Below are 16132 nucleotides of genomic sequence, written 5' to 3' on the forward strand. Positions count from 1 at the left end.
CTTCTCTTGCTTTCTTCCTTTTTGTTTTGATTATATTTTGTAGAGGTGTGCTTTAATTCCTTTTTCTCTGTCTTTTGTGTATATATTAGAGCCTGTGTGTGTGTGGGGGGGGGGAGGCAGTCACCATGAAGCTCACATAAAACATCTTATAGTTTTAAGTCTATTTTAAGCTGATAATTTAAACTCCAAATGCATTCAAAAGCTCTACACTTTTACTTCTCCACCCCACCTATTTTATGTTAGTGATATCAAAATTTCCATCTTTTTATATTGTATATCTGTTAACCTATTATAGCTATATAGTTAAAATTGCCCCTTGAACAACACAAATTTGAACTGCATAGGTCTACTTAAATGAGGATTTTTTTCAATAAAAGTAACACCAAGTGTGCCTGCCTCTTCCACCTCTTTCTCCTCTCCCACCTCTAAGACACCAAGACCAACCTCTCTTCTTCCTCCTCCTCCTTAGGCTACTCAACATGAAGACAACAAGGATGAAAAGACATTTATGCTGACACACTTTTACTTAATGAATAGTAAATATAGTTTCTCTTTCTTATGATTTTCTTATTAACATTTTCTTTTTTCTAGCTTACTTTATTGTAAGAATGCAGTATATAATACACATAAAATATAAAATATGTGTTAATCAATTGTTTATCAGTAAAGCTTTCAGTCAACAGTAGGCTATTAGTAGTTAAGTTTTGGGGGAGTCAAAAATTATATGCAAATTTTTGACAACATGGGGGAAGAGTTAGTGCCCTTAACCTCTGCATTCTCCAAAGGTCAACTGCATTTTGTAATATTGCCTTTATTGAATGAATACAACTTTTCTTTGTCCAGAATTTTTTATCAGCCAGGATTATTGATGCCATGATTTGTGTATGATCAATCTCCTTTAGGAATGGGATTAATATGTAGTAGTATTAACGTAAGTATGGACCAGCATCACCTGGGAGTTTATTGGCAATGTAGAATCTGGGACCCACCCTAGACCATCTGAGTCAGAGCCTGCATTTTAACAAGACCCCAGAATGCACCCATCTTCTGAATCTTTTCCTTTCTTTTATGCATGGGAAAACAGACAAGGAATGTTAAAGAACTCATCCAATATAGGAAAACAGTATCTAGCAGGGGAAAAAGACAGAACCAGGCCTCCCTGTCTAAGACTTTCTGTTCTCAGACTATATTTCTGAACTGTTGTCTAAGCTTTTGTTTTATTTTGTTTGAATACAAGGAGGCACTTCCTCTTTATAGAGCAATTTCTTCGGACAATAGGTCAACTGAATTTTTAATACTTTGTCTTCTTTTATACTAGAAAAGTGATTTATATGCCACCATTGCAATCTTACAGCATTCTAAATTTGACTATAAACTTACTTTAACCAGTGAGTAAACATATGAACACTTTTATGTTTTTGTGTTACTAATTAGCATCCTTTTCTTTAAACTTAACTCCTTTTCGCATTTCTTGTGAGGCAAGTGTAGTAGCAAAGCTGAGGAAGCCCAGCTTTTGTTTGCTTGGGAAAGTCTATCTCTCCTTCAGTTCTGAAGGACAGCTTTGCCAGGTATAGTATTCTTGATTGGCAGGGGTTTTTTTTTTTTCCACCTTTAGCATTTTGAATATTTCATCCTACTCTCTCCTGGCCTGCAGGGTTTCTGCTGAGATATCTACTCATAGCCTTGTGGAGTTTCCCTTGAATGTTGCAATCTGCTTCTCTCTTGCTGCTTTCAAAATTCTGGCTTTGACTTCTGATAATTTTGTTATAATGTGATGTGTCTCATTATAATCTTCTTTGGGTTTTCCTGTCTGTGGATTTTTGAGCTTCATGAACCAAGATGTTCATATCCCTCTCAAGATTTGGGAAGTTTTCAGCCATTTTTTCTTTAAGTAAGCTTTTGTCCCCTTTTTTCTATCTCTCTTTCATAATGTATATATTAATTCATTTATTTGATGAAGTCCGATAAATCTAATCAGCTTCACTCTTGATTGTTATTTTTTCTCCTTTAACTGGATAATTTTATCTAATCTGTCTGTGCTCACAGATTTTTTCTTCTGCTTAAGTCTGCGGCTGAAGCTCTCTATTGAATTTTTCATTTAATTATATTATTCAGTTCCAGAATTTCTGCTTGTATCTTTTTTATAATTTCTATCACTTTATTGAACTTCTAATTTTGTTCATTTATTTTTTCTGAGTTCACTGAGTTGTCTGTTTTCTCTTGTAGTTTGCTGGGGTTCCTTAGAACAATTATTTTGAATCCTTCATCAGGCAATTTATAGATCTCCATTTCTTTGGGATGGTTACTGATATATTATTGTGTTCCTTTAGTGAAGTCATGTGTCCTTGATTTTTTGCATTCTTTGAAGTCTTTCACTACTATCTTCGCATTTGAAAAAGTAGTTACCTCTTCCAGTCTTTACTGACTATTTTCAAAAGAGAAAGACTTTCATTAGTCAGCTTAAATAGGGATTCTGGTGGTCTCTCAGAACTTTTCTATAGATGCATATGCTCCACTTCCCTTGGTCCCTCTTGAGTGGGGTAGACAAGTGTCAAGATTATATTAATATGTTGTCTTATTCTGTGGTGCTATAACAAAATACCTGAGACTGTGTAATTTATAAGCAATAACAATTTATTACTTATTATTTTGGAGCTGGGAGGTCCAAGATCAAGGCTCCAGAAGGACTGATGCCTGATGAGAGCTGCTGTCTGCTTCAAGATGGTATTTTCTTGCTGCATTCTCCATAGGAGAAGTCTAACCTGGCAGAAGGGATGGAAGGGCAAAAGAGAACTCCCATAAACCTTGACCTCTTTTATGAGTGCTCATCCCATTCAAGTGAGAAGAGTCATCATGACTTAATCACCTCCCAAAGGTTAGACTTCTTAGTACTATTGCACTGAGGATTCAGCTTCAACATAAATTTTAAATTTTCATTCAAATTACAGCATATTCCTTCTCTTGATCTTGCAAAAGTCAGGCCAGGTGCAGTGTAAGCCTCCTGTTTATCTTCCCTAGGAAGTGCCTTGAAAAATTCAAGATTAGTCACCTCCTTCCAATCCTGAATCAAGTTAGTTATCTTCATGTTTTCATACACAATCTGCAGAAGCTTGTACATGCTATCCATGGGGGTGCGTTCAGAGTGCCAGCTACATGGGGGAAGGGCATGCAGAAGGTTGGAAGCACACATGGGCTAGTCAGGGGATCTGCAGATTATGCATCCTATGTAGTTTGTGGCTGGCCCTCTTGATGGAATTTGGGAGGTAGTTAATAGAAACTGTGGCTCTTTGCTGAATTTCGTACTCAGGTTGCTGTGAGTTCTGCCCCTTTTCCCTGCTCCTAGCTGCCCCCAGATTATTCAGCCATACTGATTCCCTAAGGGTTCTCAACTGGGTGAGGCAGAAGTGGGTCTCTTCTACAGCATCCTACAGCTGAGGAAATTAGGCACTCACTGTTCTCATTTTCCCCTGTGGAAGAAATTGGGCTGAAGCGGTCTCTCTTGGCACTGATCTGTGCCACACTGGGGGAGGGGTGACACAGGTAAAGTAAAACTGTTCTTACCTTCTTTAATGCATCTAGTCTTGGATTTATTTATTTATTTATTCATTTATCTATTTATTATTTATTTTTTGGTCCAAATAAAGTGCTAGGATCTCTCTGCTGGACTTCTGCGCTCCCACAAAGGTTCTCTCGCCTGTGGGTGATTGGCAAAATTAGTGTTTCTGTGGGAGGGATGAAGGTTGACTACTCATCCATTGACTATGCCCATTCTACCATCTTGCTGATGTCACCTGCAGCATTATTTCTTAAAAATGCCAAGATGCCCCCATACATTCAAAATTACAATCTGGCAACTGAAGACTCAGTTTTGGTCATATCTGTGCACCATGTTAGTCTATAAAGCTCCTGCATTAAAAAAATTCTTCACTTGCCAACTATCTATCTATATCTATGTTCTTATCTATATACTCTCTACACACTTTAGTGTCTTAATCCTGCTTTTTCAGCTTAGTATAGGATTGACAGATCTAGCAAACAGAATTAAGAATGCCCAGTTAAATTTGCATTTCATATAAATAATGAATAATTTTTATTATAAGTATGTCCCAAATGTTACATGTATTTTATCTGACAACCCTAGCCAAGAACCCTTTCTGAAAGCTAGAGTACTCATGCGTTATTTTGCGCTTCCTCAGCCAGATTTTCCTTCATATTACCGGTGTTTACATTAAGTTCTTATCCCTTTCTTTCCCTTTATTCATTCATCCAACTGGCTCATGGTATTTACATTTGGGCTGGATCTTAGAGTTCTAGACTTAGAAAAGATATGAGACTCAGAGATCAAGAGCCCTCAGAACTTGGAGTTGGGAGAGTTTATGGCTCATGCGGTGACAGCATTTCAAATAGGTAATGACTTTTGTAGACATGCCTGAGAATTTACCAATTGTTTAGAACATTGTTTCTCAAAGAAAGTAAATTTTGAGTTCCAAATTGAAATAGTAACCTAGTAGTAGAGATATAGGGGAGGGGAGAGATTAGAGAAATATTTAGATGGTAAAATAGAATTTGGTGATTACTTGTATACAGACAATGAAGGAGGAATGAAAGATGACACCCAGATTCCTAGTTTGCATAACTGGATTGATAATGAAATAATGAAGCACATATTAAGAAAATACAAAAAAAGAAAACAGTTCAAGTGTGTGTGTGTGTGTGTGTGTGTGTGTGTGTGTATTTGAAGTAATCAGAGAGCTACCAAGGCAGCCAGGACTTGAAGGGCCAAGATTTTAAAAAGAAGAGAAGAATATTGAGGTGAACCAGACAATCAGTGATACTTTTCACCCAAGGCATTTGTCATTTCATAAGCATTGGTAGAGACATTGAGAAGATAAATAGCACTTTCAGAATTTCAAAAGAATGGGAGACAAATAATAGAACTTCAGAGCTCACCAGGATGGAAGATCCTGGATAAATCAATAAGCCCAGCTTTCAGAAAAGACCTCTGAAGGGCTTCACCTTAGGAATAAAGGTGAAACTGGAAATAGACTGGCCCTTAGTAATACCAAAACCTTGCTTCAAATCAGAATGGTGCCAAACTGGATTAAGCTGATCACTTTCTGTTCTAAACCCTCACTGGAGGAAGGAAACCTTATTGTGAGCCTCCACTTTCAACTTGTCACTTTAATTTTCTCACATATAATGTCTGGACTCAATCAAAATTTACGAAACAAACCATAATATCAGACTAGTGTCTGAAAAACCAGAGGGAAAAAGACAAAAGTAATTCAGATATTAAAATTATCAGGCACAAACGTGAAAACAACTGTGATTAATATGTTTAAATTGCCAAACATGTTTGTCCATTTTTTTCAAATCCCAGGCATATCTTGTTACCACAATATTAGGAGTAGTTAAAAAATACATTGAGAAGGATGTAGAAAAAGAAATAAGTTACAAAGCAGGTAGAAATGTTCCATGTCTTGATGGCAACATATGGTATCTTGATTGTGTTGGTTTCACAGGAATACACATTTGCCAAAACTCATCAAATTGCATTTTTTAAATGAGTAAAGTTTATTGGTTGTTTGGAAGTTTTACCTCAATATAGCTTTAAATTCAATCTCAAACACTAAATTCAAAAAGAAAATTTTAAAAATCAAATATTCATAAATGCTGATTCAAAATGAATGTCATCTTGAGACACACCTACCATGTCAGAGAAGGGAAATATGTCAGACAGTTTGGTGACATCAAAGGAATAAGATGTGCATTCTCTTTCTCTCTCTTTCCCTCTCTGTTTCTCTGTCTCTATCCACACAACCAGAAGTATCATATCTTATTATTGAAAGTTTTCTATCTCACAGCTGATACTTCCCATAGTTAAGATAGAATAAAGTTGACAGAAAACAAGCCATCTCAGGTTTCACTCCTTCTTAATAGGCACGGATTTTCAGTCCACATTTTTCTCGTTCTCTGTGGCTCTACTGGCTGCTGACTTTTACCTAGACACTTGACTTTCTTCTTTGTGCAGTTTCCATAAAATCCCTTAGTAGATGTTTTCAAGCCATTTGGGTCCCCAACCCCACCTTTTGCCTGCACCCAGTATCTGCTCCCACTTCTCTCCCTGATTCTGATTCCATTACCACCCTAACCATTTCTTCCCTCCCAATGTTTAGCTGTTCACTGCTTTCTTAGTACTCTCTAATGCTACAGTCTGTGATACAGAAGAGCAGGAACTTTCAGAATAGTTGGCACATCGGTCAACGAATCTCAGATTACAAAATAAATTTTAAAATCCAAGTCATTGCTTCAAACATCTGTAAAGATTTCAAGGTTACATAGAAAAATAAGACTTTATTTCAAACATAAACTTTAAAGTTTTAGAATAAAAACAACCAAATTATTTCCCAGAACAGGAAGGATCATTTTTCAAAAGTTGAAAAGCCTACCAGATTTTCAAAGCACAGTGATAATGCATTACCAACACCAATGCCCTCAGTCTAAAAAGATGATACTACCAACCAAAGCATCCTCAGAACCAACTGAATTTTCCTCTTTTTAAATTATTTCACTCTCTTCTCTGTTATTCTTTTATTCTCTTGATTTTTTTATTATAGTCTCTCAAATTCTCATCATATTTCTCCTTCCAACTCCCTCCCTTTTAACTGGTTATGATATGGAATTTACAAATAAATTATCTATTGTATTTCTTGAATATAATTTTTGGCAGATCCTGCCTTCACTTTAAGATTGCAGATTAAAACTGAGTCACAGTATTTCCCTTTCCAGTATCTAACAACATGGAAGAGAGGGGAATTTTTAAAAATTATAAAACCTAAAAGCTAGAGGAGAAGTCACTAGCAGCCACAAAACAAGAAAAGGGGGGATGCTTAATGCATAAACTCCAAAAACTGGAAAATAAGGAAAGATACTGAAGACTGTGAAATGAAACAGAGAGGGTGCACAGCCTTGCTTTTACTTGTGCCCAAACCCCCAGAAGTTGTACTTCTGAATTGATGAACTGAAACCTCAAAAGAAATTAACTGAGTCATTATCTTTTTCCTTCCAAATGAGGAACTGGGGGAGAAGATACTGGTGGGGAAAAGAGAATGAAATAGGGACTGACCCTACAGAAAAGAAAGCTCCACAGCTGTATGGTCTAAGGAGCCAAGGCTACAATTCCACAAGAAAGGAAAATATCCCTCAAGTAGGTCTTGACACACGACCATCAACAAAGTTCCAGAAAATGAGCAGGGCTCAATTCTTTAACAAAGACTGGAAATAACCTAACACAGCTGAGCTTTCTCCTTCTGTTACTATTCTCTTGGTGTGTAAAAGAATGAGTAGAACACAAGGATACTCAGGCACCAACCTATAGCTCTGAGGAGCAAACAAAATTGTCATATATAATGTTTTAAAAAATCAACAAATAACCCTCTGTACATCAGAGCAAATAGAATGCCTAGACAGAACCACCCAAACTTTAAAAAAAGAAGTATTGATGTGGCAGGCAATTATATACATTTTATGTGATAAGGAAGAAAGAGAGAAAAGGAAGGACAAAGAACTAAATAATAATAAAACACCAAGTACCCAAAGGAAAACTGCTTCACACTATAGAATAACTTACCAAGTACTTGATCTGGCTAAAACAGACTCAGACCGGTTCCAAGATGGCCAAAAAGGAACAGCTCTGGTCTGCAGCTCTCAGCGTGATTGACGCAGAAGACAGGTGATTTCTGCATTTCCAACTGAGGTACCTGGTTCATCTCAATGAGACTGGTTGGAAGGTGGGTGCAGCCCACGGAGGGTGAGCTGAAGCAGAGTGGGGCATTGCCTCCCGGAAAGTGTAAGGGGTCAGGGGATTTCCCTTTCCTAGCCAAGGGAAGACGTGACAGACTGTACCTGGAAAAATGGGACACTCTCACCCAAATACTGCACTTTTCCAAAGGTCTTAGCAACCGGCAGACAAGGTGATTCTCTACTGTGCCTGGCTCGGCAGGTTCCACGCCCACGGAGCCTTCCCCACTGCTAGCACAGCAGTCTGAGATTGAACTGCGAGGTGGCAGCCTGGCTGGGGAAGGGACGTCTGCCATTGCTGAGGCTTGAGTAGGTAAACAAAGCAGCCAGGAAGCTTGAACTGGGTGGAGCCCACCGCATCTCAGCAAGGCCTAATACCTCTATAGACTCCACCTCTGTGGTCAGGGCATAGCTGAACAAAAGGCAGCAGACAACTTCTACAGACTTAAATGCCCCTGTCTGACAGCTCTGAAGACTGCGGTGGTTCTCCCAGGATGGTGTTTGAGCTCTGAGAATGGACAAACTGCCTCCTCAAGTGGGTCCCTGACTCCCGTGTAGCCTAACTGGGAGACACTTCCCAGTAGGGGCCAAGAGATACCTCATATAGGCGGGTGCCCCTCTGGGATGAAGCTTCCAGAGGAAGGATCAGGCCAGCAATATTTTCTGTTCTGCAATATTTGCTGTTCTGCAGCCTCCACTGGTGATACCCAGGCAAACAGGGTCTGGAGTGGACCTCTAGCAAATTCCAACAGACCTGCAGCTGAGGGACCTGACTGTTAGAAGGAAAACTAACAAACAGAAAGGTATAGCATCAACATCAACAAAAAGGACATCCACACCAAATCCTGATCTGTAGGTCCCCAACATCAAAGACCAAAGGTAGATAAAACCACAAAGATGGAGAGAAACCAGAGCAGAAAAGCTGAAAATTCTAAAACCTAGAGCACCTCTTCTCCTGCAAAGGATTGCAGCTCCTTGCCAGCAATGGAACAAAGCTGGATGGAGAATGACTTTGACGAGTTCACCTAAGTAGGCCTCAGAAGGTCGGTAATAACAAACTTCTCCGAGCTAAAGGAGCAGGTTCGAATCCATTGCAAGGAAGCTAAAAACCTGAAAAAAGGTTATACGAATTGCTAACTAGAATAAACAGTGTAGAGAAGACCTTAAATGACCTGATGGAGCTGAAAACCATGGCACGAGAACTTTGTGATGCCTGCACAAGCTTCAAAAGCCGATTCGATCAAGTGGAAGAAAGGGTATCTGTGACTGAAGATCAAATTAATGAAATGAAGTGAGAAGACAAGGTTAGAGAAAAAAGAGTAAAAAGAAATGAACAAAGCCTCCAAGAAATATGGGACTATGTGAAAAGACCAAATCTACGTTTGACTGGTGTACCTGAAAGTGATGGGGAGAATGGAACCAAGTTGGAAAACACTCTGCAGGATATTATCCAGGAGAACTTCCCCAACCTAGAAAGGCAAGCCAACATTCAAATTCAGGAAATACAGAGAACGCCACAAAGATACTCCTCGAGAAGAGCAACCCCAACACACATAATTGTCAGATTCACCAAAGTTGAAATGAAGGAAAAAATGTTAAGGGCAGACAGAGAGAAAGGTCGGGTAACCCACAAAGGGAAGCCCATCAGACTAACAGCAGACCTCTCAGCAGAAACCCTACAAGCCAAAATAGAGTGGAGGCCAATATTCAACCTTCTTAAAGAAAAGACTTTTCAACCCAGAATTTCATATCCAGCCAAACTAAGCTTCATAAATGAAGGAGAAATAAAATCCTTTACAGACAAGCAAATGCTGAGAGATTTTGTCACCACCAGGCCTGCCTTACAAGAGCTCCTGAAGGAAGCACTAAACATGGAAAGGAACAGCCAGTACCAGCCACTGCAAAAACATGCCAAATTGTAAAGACCATCAATGCTATAAAGAAACTGCATCAACTAATGGGCAAAATAACCAGCAAACATCATAATGACAGGATCAAATTCACACATAACAATATTAACCTTAAATGTAAATGGGATAAATGCTCCAGTTAAAGACACAGACTGGCAAATTGGATAAAGAGTCAAGACACATCAGTATGCTGTATTCAGGAGACCCATCTCATGTGCACAGATGCATATAGGCTCAAAATAAAGGGATGGAGGAAGATCTACCAAGCAAATGGAAAGCAAAAAAAAAAAGCAGGGGTTGCAATCCTAGTCTCTGATAAAACAGACTTTAAACCAACAAAGATCAAAAGAGACAAAGAAGGCCATTACATCATGGTAAATGGATCAATTCCACAAGAAGAACTAACTATCCTAAATATATATGCACCCAATACAGGAGCACCCAGATTCATAAAGCAAGTCCTTAGAGACCTACAAAGAGACTTAGACTCCCACACAATAATAATGGGAGACTTCAACACCCCACTGTCAATATTGGACAGATCAATGAGGCCGAAGGTTAAAAAGGATATCCAGGAACTGAACTCAGCTCTGCACCAAGCAGACTTAATAGATATCTACAGAACTCTCCACCCCAAATCAACAGAATATACATTCTTCTCAGCACCACATCACACTTATTCTAACATTGACCACATAATTGGAAGTAAAACACTCCTCAGCAAATGTAAAAGAACAGAAATCACAACAAACTGTCTCTCAGACCACACTGCAATCAAATTAGAACTCAGGATTAAGAAACTCACTCAAAACTGCACAACTACATGGAAACTGAACAACCTGCTCCTGAATGACTACTGGGTAAATAATGAAATGAAGGCAGAAATAAAGATGTTCTCTGAAACCAATGAGAACAAAAACACAACATACCAGAATCTGGGACATATTTAAAGCAATGTGTAGAGGGAAATTTATACACTAAATGCCCACAAGAGAAAGCAGGAACGATCTAAAATCCACACCCTAACATCACAATTAAAAGAACTAGAGAAGCAAAAGCAAACAAATTCAAAAGCTACCAGAAGGCAAGAAATAACTAAGATCAGAGCAGAACTGAAACAGATAGAGACACAAAAAAACCCTTCAAAAATTCAATGAATCCAGGAGCTGGTTTTTTGAAAAGATCAACAAAATTAATAGACTGCTAGGAAGAATAATAAAGAATAAAAGACAGAAGAATCAAATAGATGTAATAAAAAATGATAAAAGGGATATCACCACCGATCCCACAGAAATACAAACTACCATCAGAGAATACTATAATCACCTCTATGCAAATAAACTAGAAAATTTAGAAGAAATGGATAAATTCCTGGACACATACACCCTCCCAAGACTAAACCAGGAAGAAGTTGAATCTCTGAATAGACCAATAACAGGCTCTGAAATTGAGGCAATAATTATAGCCTACCAATCAAAAAAAGTCCAGGACCAGATGGATTCAGAACTGAATTCTACCAGAGGTACAAAGAAGAGTTGGTACCATTCCTTCTGAAACTATTCCAATCAACAGAAAAAGAGAGAATCCTCCCTAACTGATTTTATGAGGCCAGCATCATCCTGATACCAAAGCCTGGCAGAGACACAACAAAAAAAGAGAATTTTAGACCAATATCCCTGATGAACATCAATGCAAAAATCCTCCATAAAATACTGGCAAACCAAATTCAGCAGCAGATCAAAAAGCTTATCCACCACGATGAAGTCGGCTTCATCCCTGGGATGCAAGGCTGGTTCAACATACGCAAATCAATAAACATAATCCATCACATAAACAGAACCAATGACAAAAACCATATGATTATCTCAATAGATGCAGAAAAGGCCTTCAACAAAATTCAACAGATCTTCATGCTAAAAACTCTCAATAAACTAGGTATTGATGGAACATTTCTCAAAATAATAAGAGCTATTTATGACAAACCCCCAGCCAATATTATACTGAATGGGCAAAAACTGGAAGCATTCCCTCTGAAAACTGGCACAAGACAAGGATGCCCTCTCTCACCACTCCTATTCAACATAGTGTTGGAAGTTCTGGCCACGGCAATCAGGCAAGAGAAAGAAATAAAGGGTATTCAATTAGGAAAAGAGGAAGTCAAATTGTCCCTGTTTGCAGATGACATGATTGTATATTTTAAAAACCCCATCATCTCAGCCCAAAATCTCCTTAAGCTGATAAGCAACTTCAGCAAAGTCTCAGGATACAAAATCAATGTGCAAAAATCACAAGCATTCCTATACACCAATAACAGACAAGCAGAGAGCCAAATCATGACGGAACTCTCATTCACAAGTGCTACAAAGAGAATAAAATACCTAGGAATCCAACTTATAAGGGGTGTGAAGGACCTCTTCAAGAACTACAAACCACCGCTCAATGAAATAAAAGAGGACACAAACAAATGAAAGAACATTCCATGCTCATGGATATGAAGAATCAATATAGTGAAAATGGCCATACTGCCCAAGGTAATTTATAGATTCAATGTCATCCCCATCAAGCTACCAATGACTTTCTTCACAGAATTGGAAAAAACTACTTTAAAGTTCATGTAAAACCAAAAAAGAGCCTGCATTGCCAAGACAATCCCAAGCCAATAGAACAAAGCTGGAGGCATCATGCTACCTGACTTCAAACTATACTACAAGGCTACAGTAACCAAAACAGCATGGTAGTGCTACCAAAACAGATATGTAGACCAATGGAACAGAACAGAGCCCTCAGAAATAACACCACACATCTACAGATGGTCTTTGACAAAAACAAGAAATGGGTAAAGGGTTCCCTATTTAACAAATGGTGCTGGGAAAACTGGCTAGCCATATGTAGAAAGCTGAAACTGGATCCCTTCCTTACACCTTATACTAGAATTAATTCAACATGGATTAAAGACTTACATGTTAGACCTAAAACCACCCTAGAAGAAAACCTAGGAGATACATTTAGGACATAGGCATGGGCGAGGACTTCATGACTAAAACACCAAAAGCAATGGCAACAAAAGCCAAAATTGACAAATGGGATCTAATTAGACTAAAAAGCTTCTGCATAGCAAAAGAAACTACCATCAGAGTGAACAGGCAACCTACAGAATGGGAGAAAATTTTTACAATCTACCCATCTGACAAAGGGCTAATATCCAGAATCTACAGTGAACTCAAACAAATTTACAAGAAAAAAAAACCCTAACAAAAAGTGGGCAAAGGATATGAACAAACGCTTCTCAAAAGAAGACATCTATGCAGCCAACAGACACATGAAAAAATGCTCATCATCAGTGGTCATCAGAGAAATGCAAATCAAAACCACAATGAGATACCATCTCACGCCAGTTAGAATGGCGATCATTAAAAAATCAGCAAACAACAGATGCTGGAGAGGATATGGAGAAATAGGAATGCTTTTACACTGTTGGTGGGAGTATAAATTAGTTCAACCATTCTGGAAGATAGTGTGGCGATTCCTCAATATCTAGAACTAGAAATATCATTTGGTCTAGCAATCCCATGACTGGGTATATACCCAGAGGATTGTAAATCATACTACTATAAAGACACATGCACATGTATGTTTATTGTGGCACTATTTCACAATAGCAAAGACTTGGAACCAATCCAAATATCCAGCAATGATAGACTGGATTAAGAAAATATGGCACATATACACCACAAAATACTATGCAACCATAAAAAAGGATGAGTTCATGTCTTTTGCAGGGACATAGATGAAGCTGGAAACCATCATTCTCAGCAAACTATCACAAAGACAGAAAACCAAACACCACATGTTCTCACTCTTAGGTGGGAACTGAACAATGAGAACACTTGGACACAGGGTGGGGAACATCGCACACTGGGACCTGTTGGGGGTAGGGGGCTGGGGGAGGGATAGCATTAGGAGGAATACCTAATGTAAATAACAAGTTGATGGGTGCAGCAAACCAACATGGCACATGTATACCTATGTATCAAACCTGCACGTTGGATACCTATGTATCAAACATACCCTAGAACTTAAAGTATTTTTTAAAAAAGAATTAAAATATCAAAGGCAAACAAAACAAAACAAAAAAAAAACAAAGACTCAAAGGCCTGATGATAACAACAACCTACCAAGATGTAAAAAGTGATTGCACACCTGAGGAAGCAATTGGGGTCCCAAACAACCTCATATAAAAGTAATTAATATTTTAGAAACAATATGAAACACAGTTGCTATTGCTGTAAATACAATTACCGACATAGCAGGAAGACTTGAACTAATCATGGTGAATAACATTTAAAAAGAGATCAAAGCATTTAGGAATGACGTAACAGATACGGTAGAGAGAAAAATGTGATCTAAAACAAGGATAATTGGTGTCTTCAAGGTAACAAACCCAACAAATAAACAGAAATAAAGGCAAACACATGGTGCAAGAGACCTTTCCTGAAGCAAAGAGTTAAAAATAACACTTAAGGCCAGGCGCGGTGGCTCACACCTGTAATCCCAGCACTTTGGGAGGCCAAGGCAGGCAGATCATGAGGTCAAGAGATAGAGACCATCCTGGCCAACCTGATGAAACCCCATCTCTACTAAAAATACAAAAATTAGCTGGGCGTGGTGGCGTGTGCCTGTAGTCCCAGCTACTCAGGAGGCTGCAGCTGGAGAATTGCTTGAACCCAGGAGGCGGAGGTTTCAGTGGACCAAGATCGCGCCACTGCACTCCAGCCTGATGACAGAGCAAAATCAAAAAATAAATAAACAAAAAATAACACCTGCATATGCAGCTGTTTTTTCCTGTAGTTTCCAGAAAAGTTTGATACAGAACACTCTACTCTGAGCATAGCTAAGTTAACATTATTAAAATTCAAAGATAAAGAAATAATTCTTCAAGTGATAAGCCAGAAAAGAAAATCATGTACACTGGGGAAAAAATCAGGCTTCCTTATAAAGACAGTAAATGCCAAAGACAAGCGAGGAATGCTCACAATGTTCTGAAGCAAAGAAGGTGTGATCCAAGGACGTCGTACCCAGCCAGAATGCCATTTGACTAGAGGAGAACAATAGGCATACTTTCTCAAACATTAAAGAATTTAGGAAATACAACATTCATAAATGTCTCTTGGGGAAAAATATTAAAATATGAATCAAAATAGAGAGAACATTAATAAAATCATCCAAGTTTTAAAAAGCTGATAGGCATTCAATCCATTTATGTATTGAGCTAAATACTGAACTAATCAAACTAAGAGAATTTTGGTTACAGAAAACAACATAAAAGTTACATTTTTAGACAATATAAAAATATTTACAAAATTTGGGAAGCAGTGGGAGAAAGTTTGAGAATGCTAAGATTGAAATGTGTAGCTGAAGAATTATTATTGTTTTTTAAATTTCTTTTTTAATCTGAAAGAAAACTTTCAAGAAATAATAGATCTTTTCTTTTCTTTTTTTTTTTTTTTTTTTTCCTTTGAGACCGAGTCTTGCTCTGTCACCCAGGCTGGAGTGCAGTGACATGATCTAGGCTCACGGTAACCTCTGCCTCCCAGGTTCAAGCGATTCTCCTGCGTCAGCCTCCCAAATAGCTGGGACTACAGGCTCGTGCCACCACCCCCAGCTAATTTTTTTGTATTTTTAGTAGAGATGGGGTTTTACCATGTTGGCCAGATTGGTCTCGACCTCCTGACCTCCTGATCCACCTGCTTCGGCCTCCCAAAGTGCTGGGATTACAGGCGTGAGCCACTGCATCTGGCCAATCTTGTCTATTCTAAGGAAATATTTATTTAGAGCTCAACAATTCTCTCAGTTTCTTCTATTAAATTTAAGTAAAATTATACTTTTTGCATTAAAGTGTCTTCTGTAATAAGTCTCCGTCTTAATAAAAGTGTTTCTAATTAGCCTGTGTGTGTGTGTGTTATATGTTAGAATGTTTTGTGTTGCTATAAAGGAATACCTATATATATATATACCTTTATATAAAGACACTGGGTAATTTTTAAAGAACAGAGGTTTATTTAGCTCAGGGTTCTACAAACTATACAAGAAGAATGGCAAGAGCATCTGCTTCTAGTAAAGGCCTCAGGCTGCTTCTACTCATGGTGGAAGATGAAGGGGAATCATTGTAATTTTGCAGAGATGACATGGTGAGGGAGGAAGCAAGAGAGCATGGGGGGAGGAGCCAGGCTCTTTTTAACAACCAGCTCTTGTAGGAACTAACAGAGTGAGAACTCTCTCACTCTCTCCCAGGAAGGGCACTAATCTATTTATGAGGGATCTGTCCCCAAGACCCAAAGACCTCCCATTAAGCACCACCTCCAACACCAGGGACCAAATTTCAACTTGAGGTTTGGAGGAGTCAAACAGTATATATGCATAAA

General features: G+C 38.4%; 1 long non-coding RNA gene across 1 annotated transcript in view; it reads right to left on the minus strand.

The window, feature by feature from the left end:
- Positions 1-1150: 1150 nt before the first annotated feature.
- LOC134728672 (uncharacterized) overlaps positions 1151-16132 on the minus strand; it is a 44328-nt gene continuing 29346 nt past the window's right edge. The window contains exons 3-4 of the long non-coding RNA XR_010109326.1: positions 3562-3694; positions 1151-2762 (exon numbers count right to left, since the gene is read on the minus strand). This is a non-coding gene — a long non-coding RNA (uncharacterized LOC134728672). The remainder of the gene's footprint in view (positions 2763-3561; positions 3695-16132) is intronic.

Source organism: Pan paniscus, chromosome 12, assembly GCF_029289425.2.
Source record: "Pan paniscus chromosome 12, NHGRI_mPanPan1-v2.0_pri, whole genome shotgun sequence".
Taxonomy (NCBI): domain Eukaryota; kingdom Metazoa; phylum Chordata; class Mammalia; order Primates; family Hominidae; genus Pan; species Pan paniscus.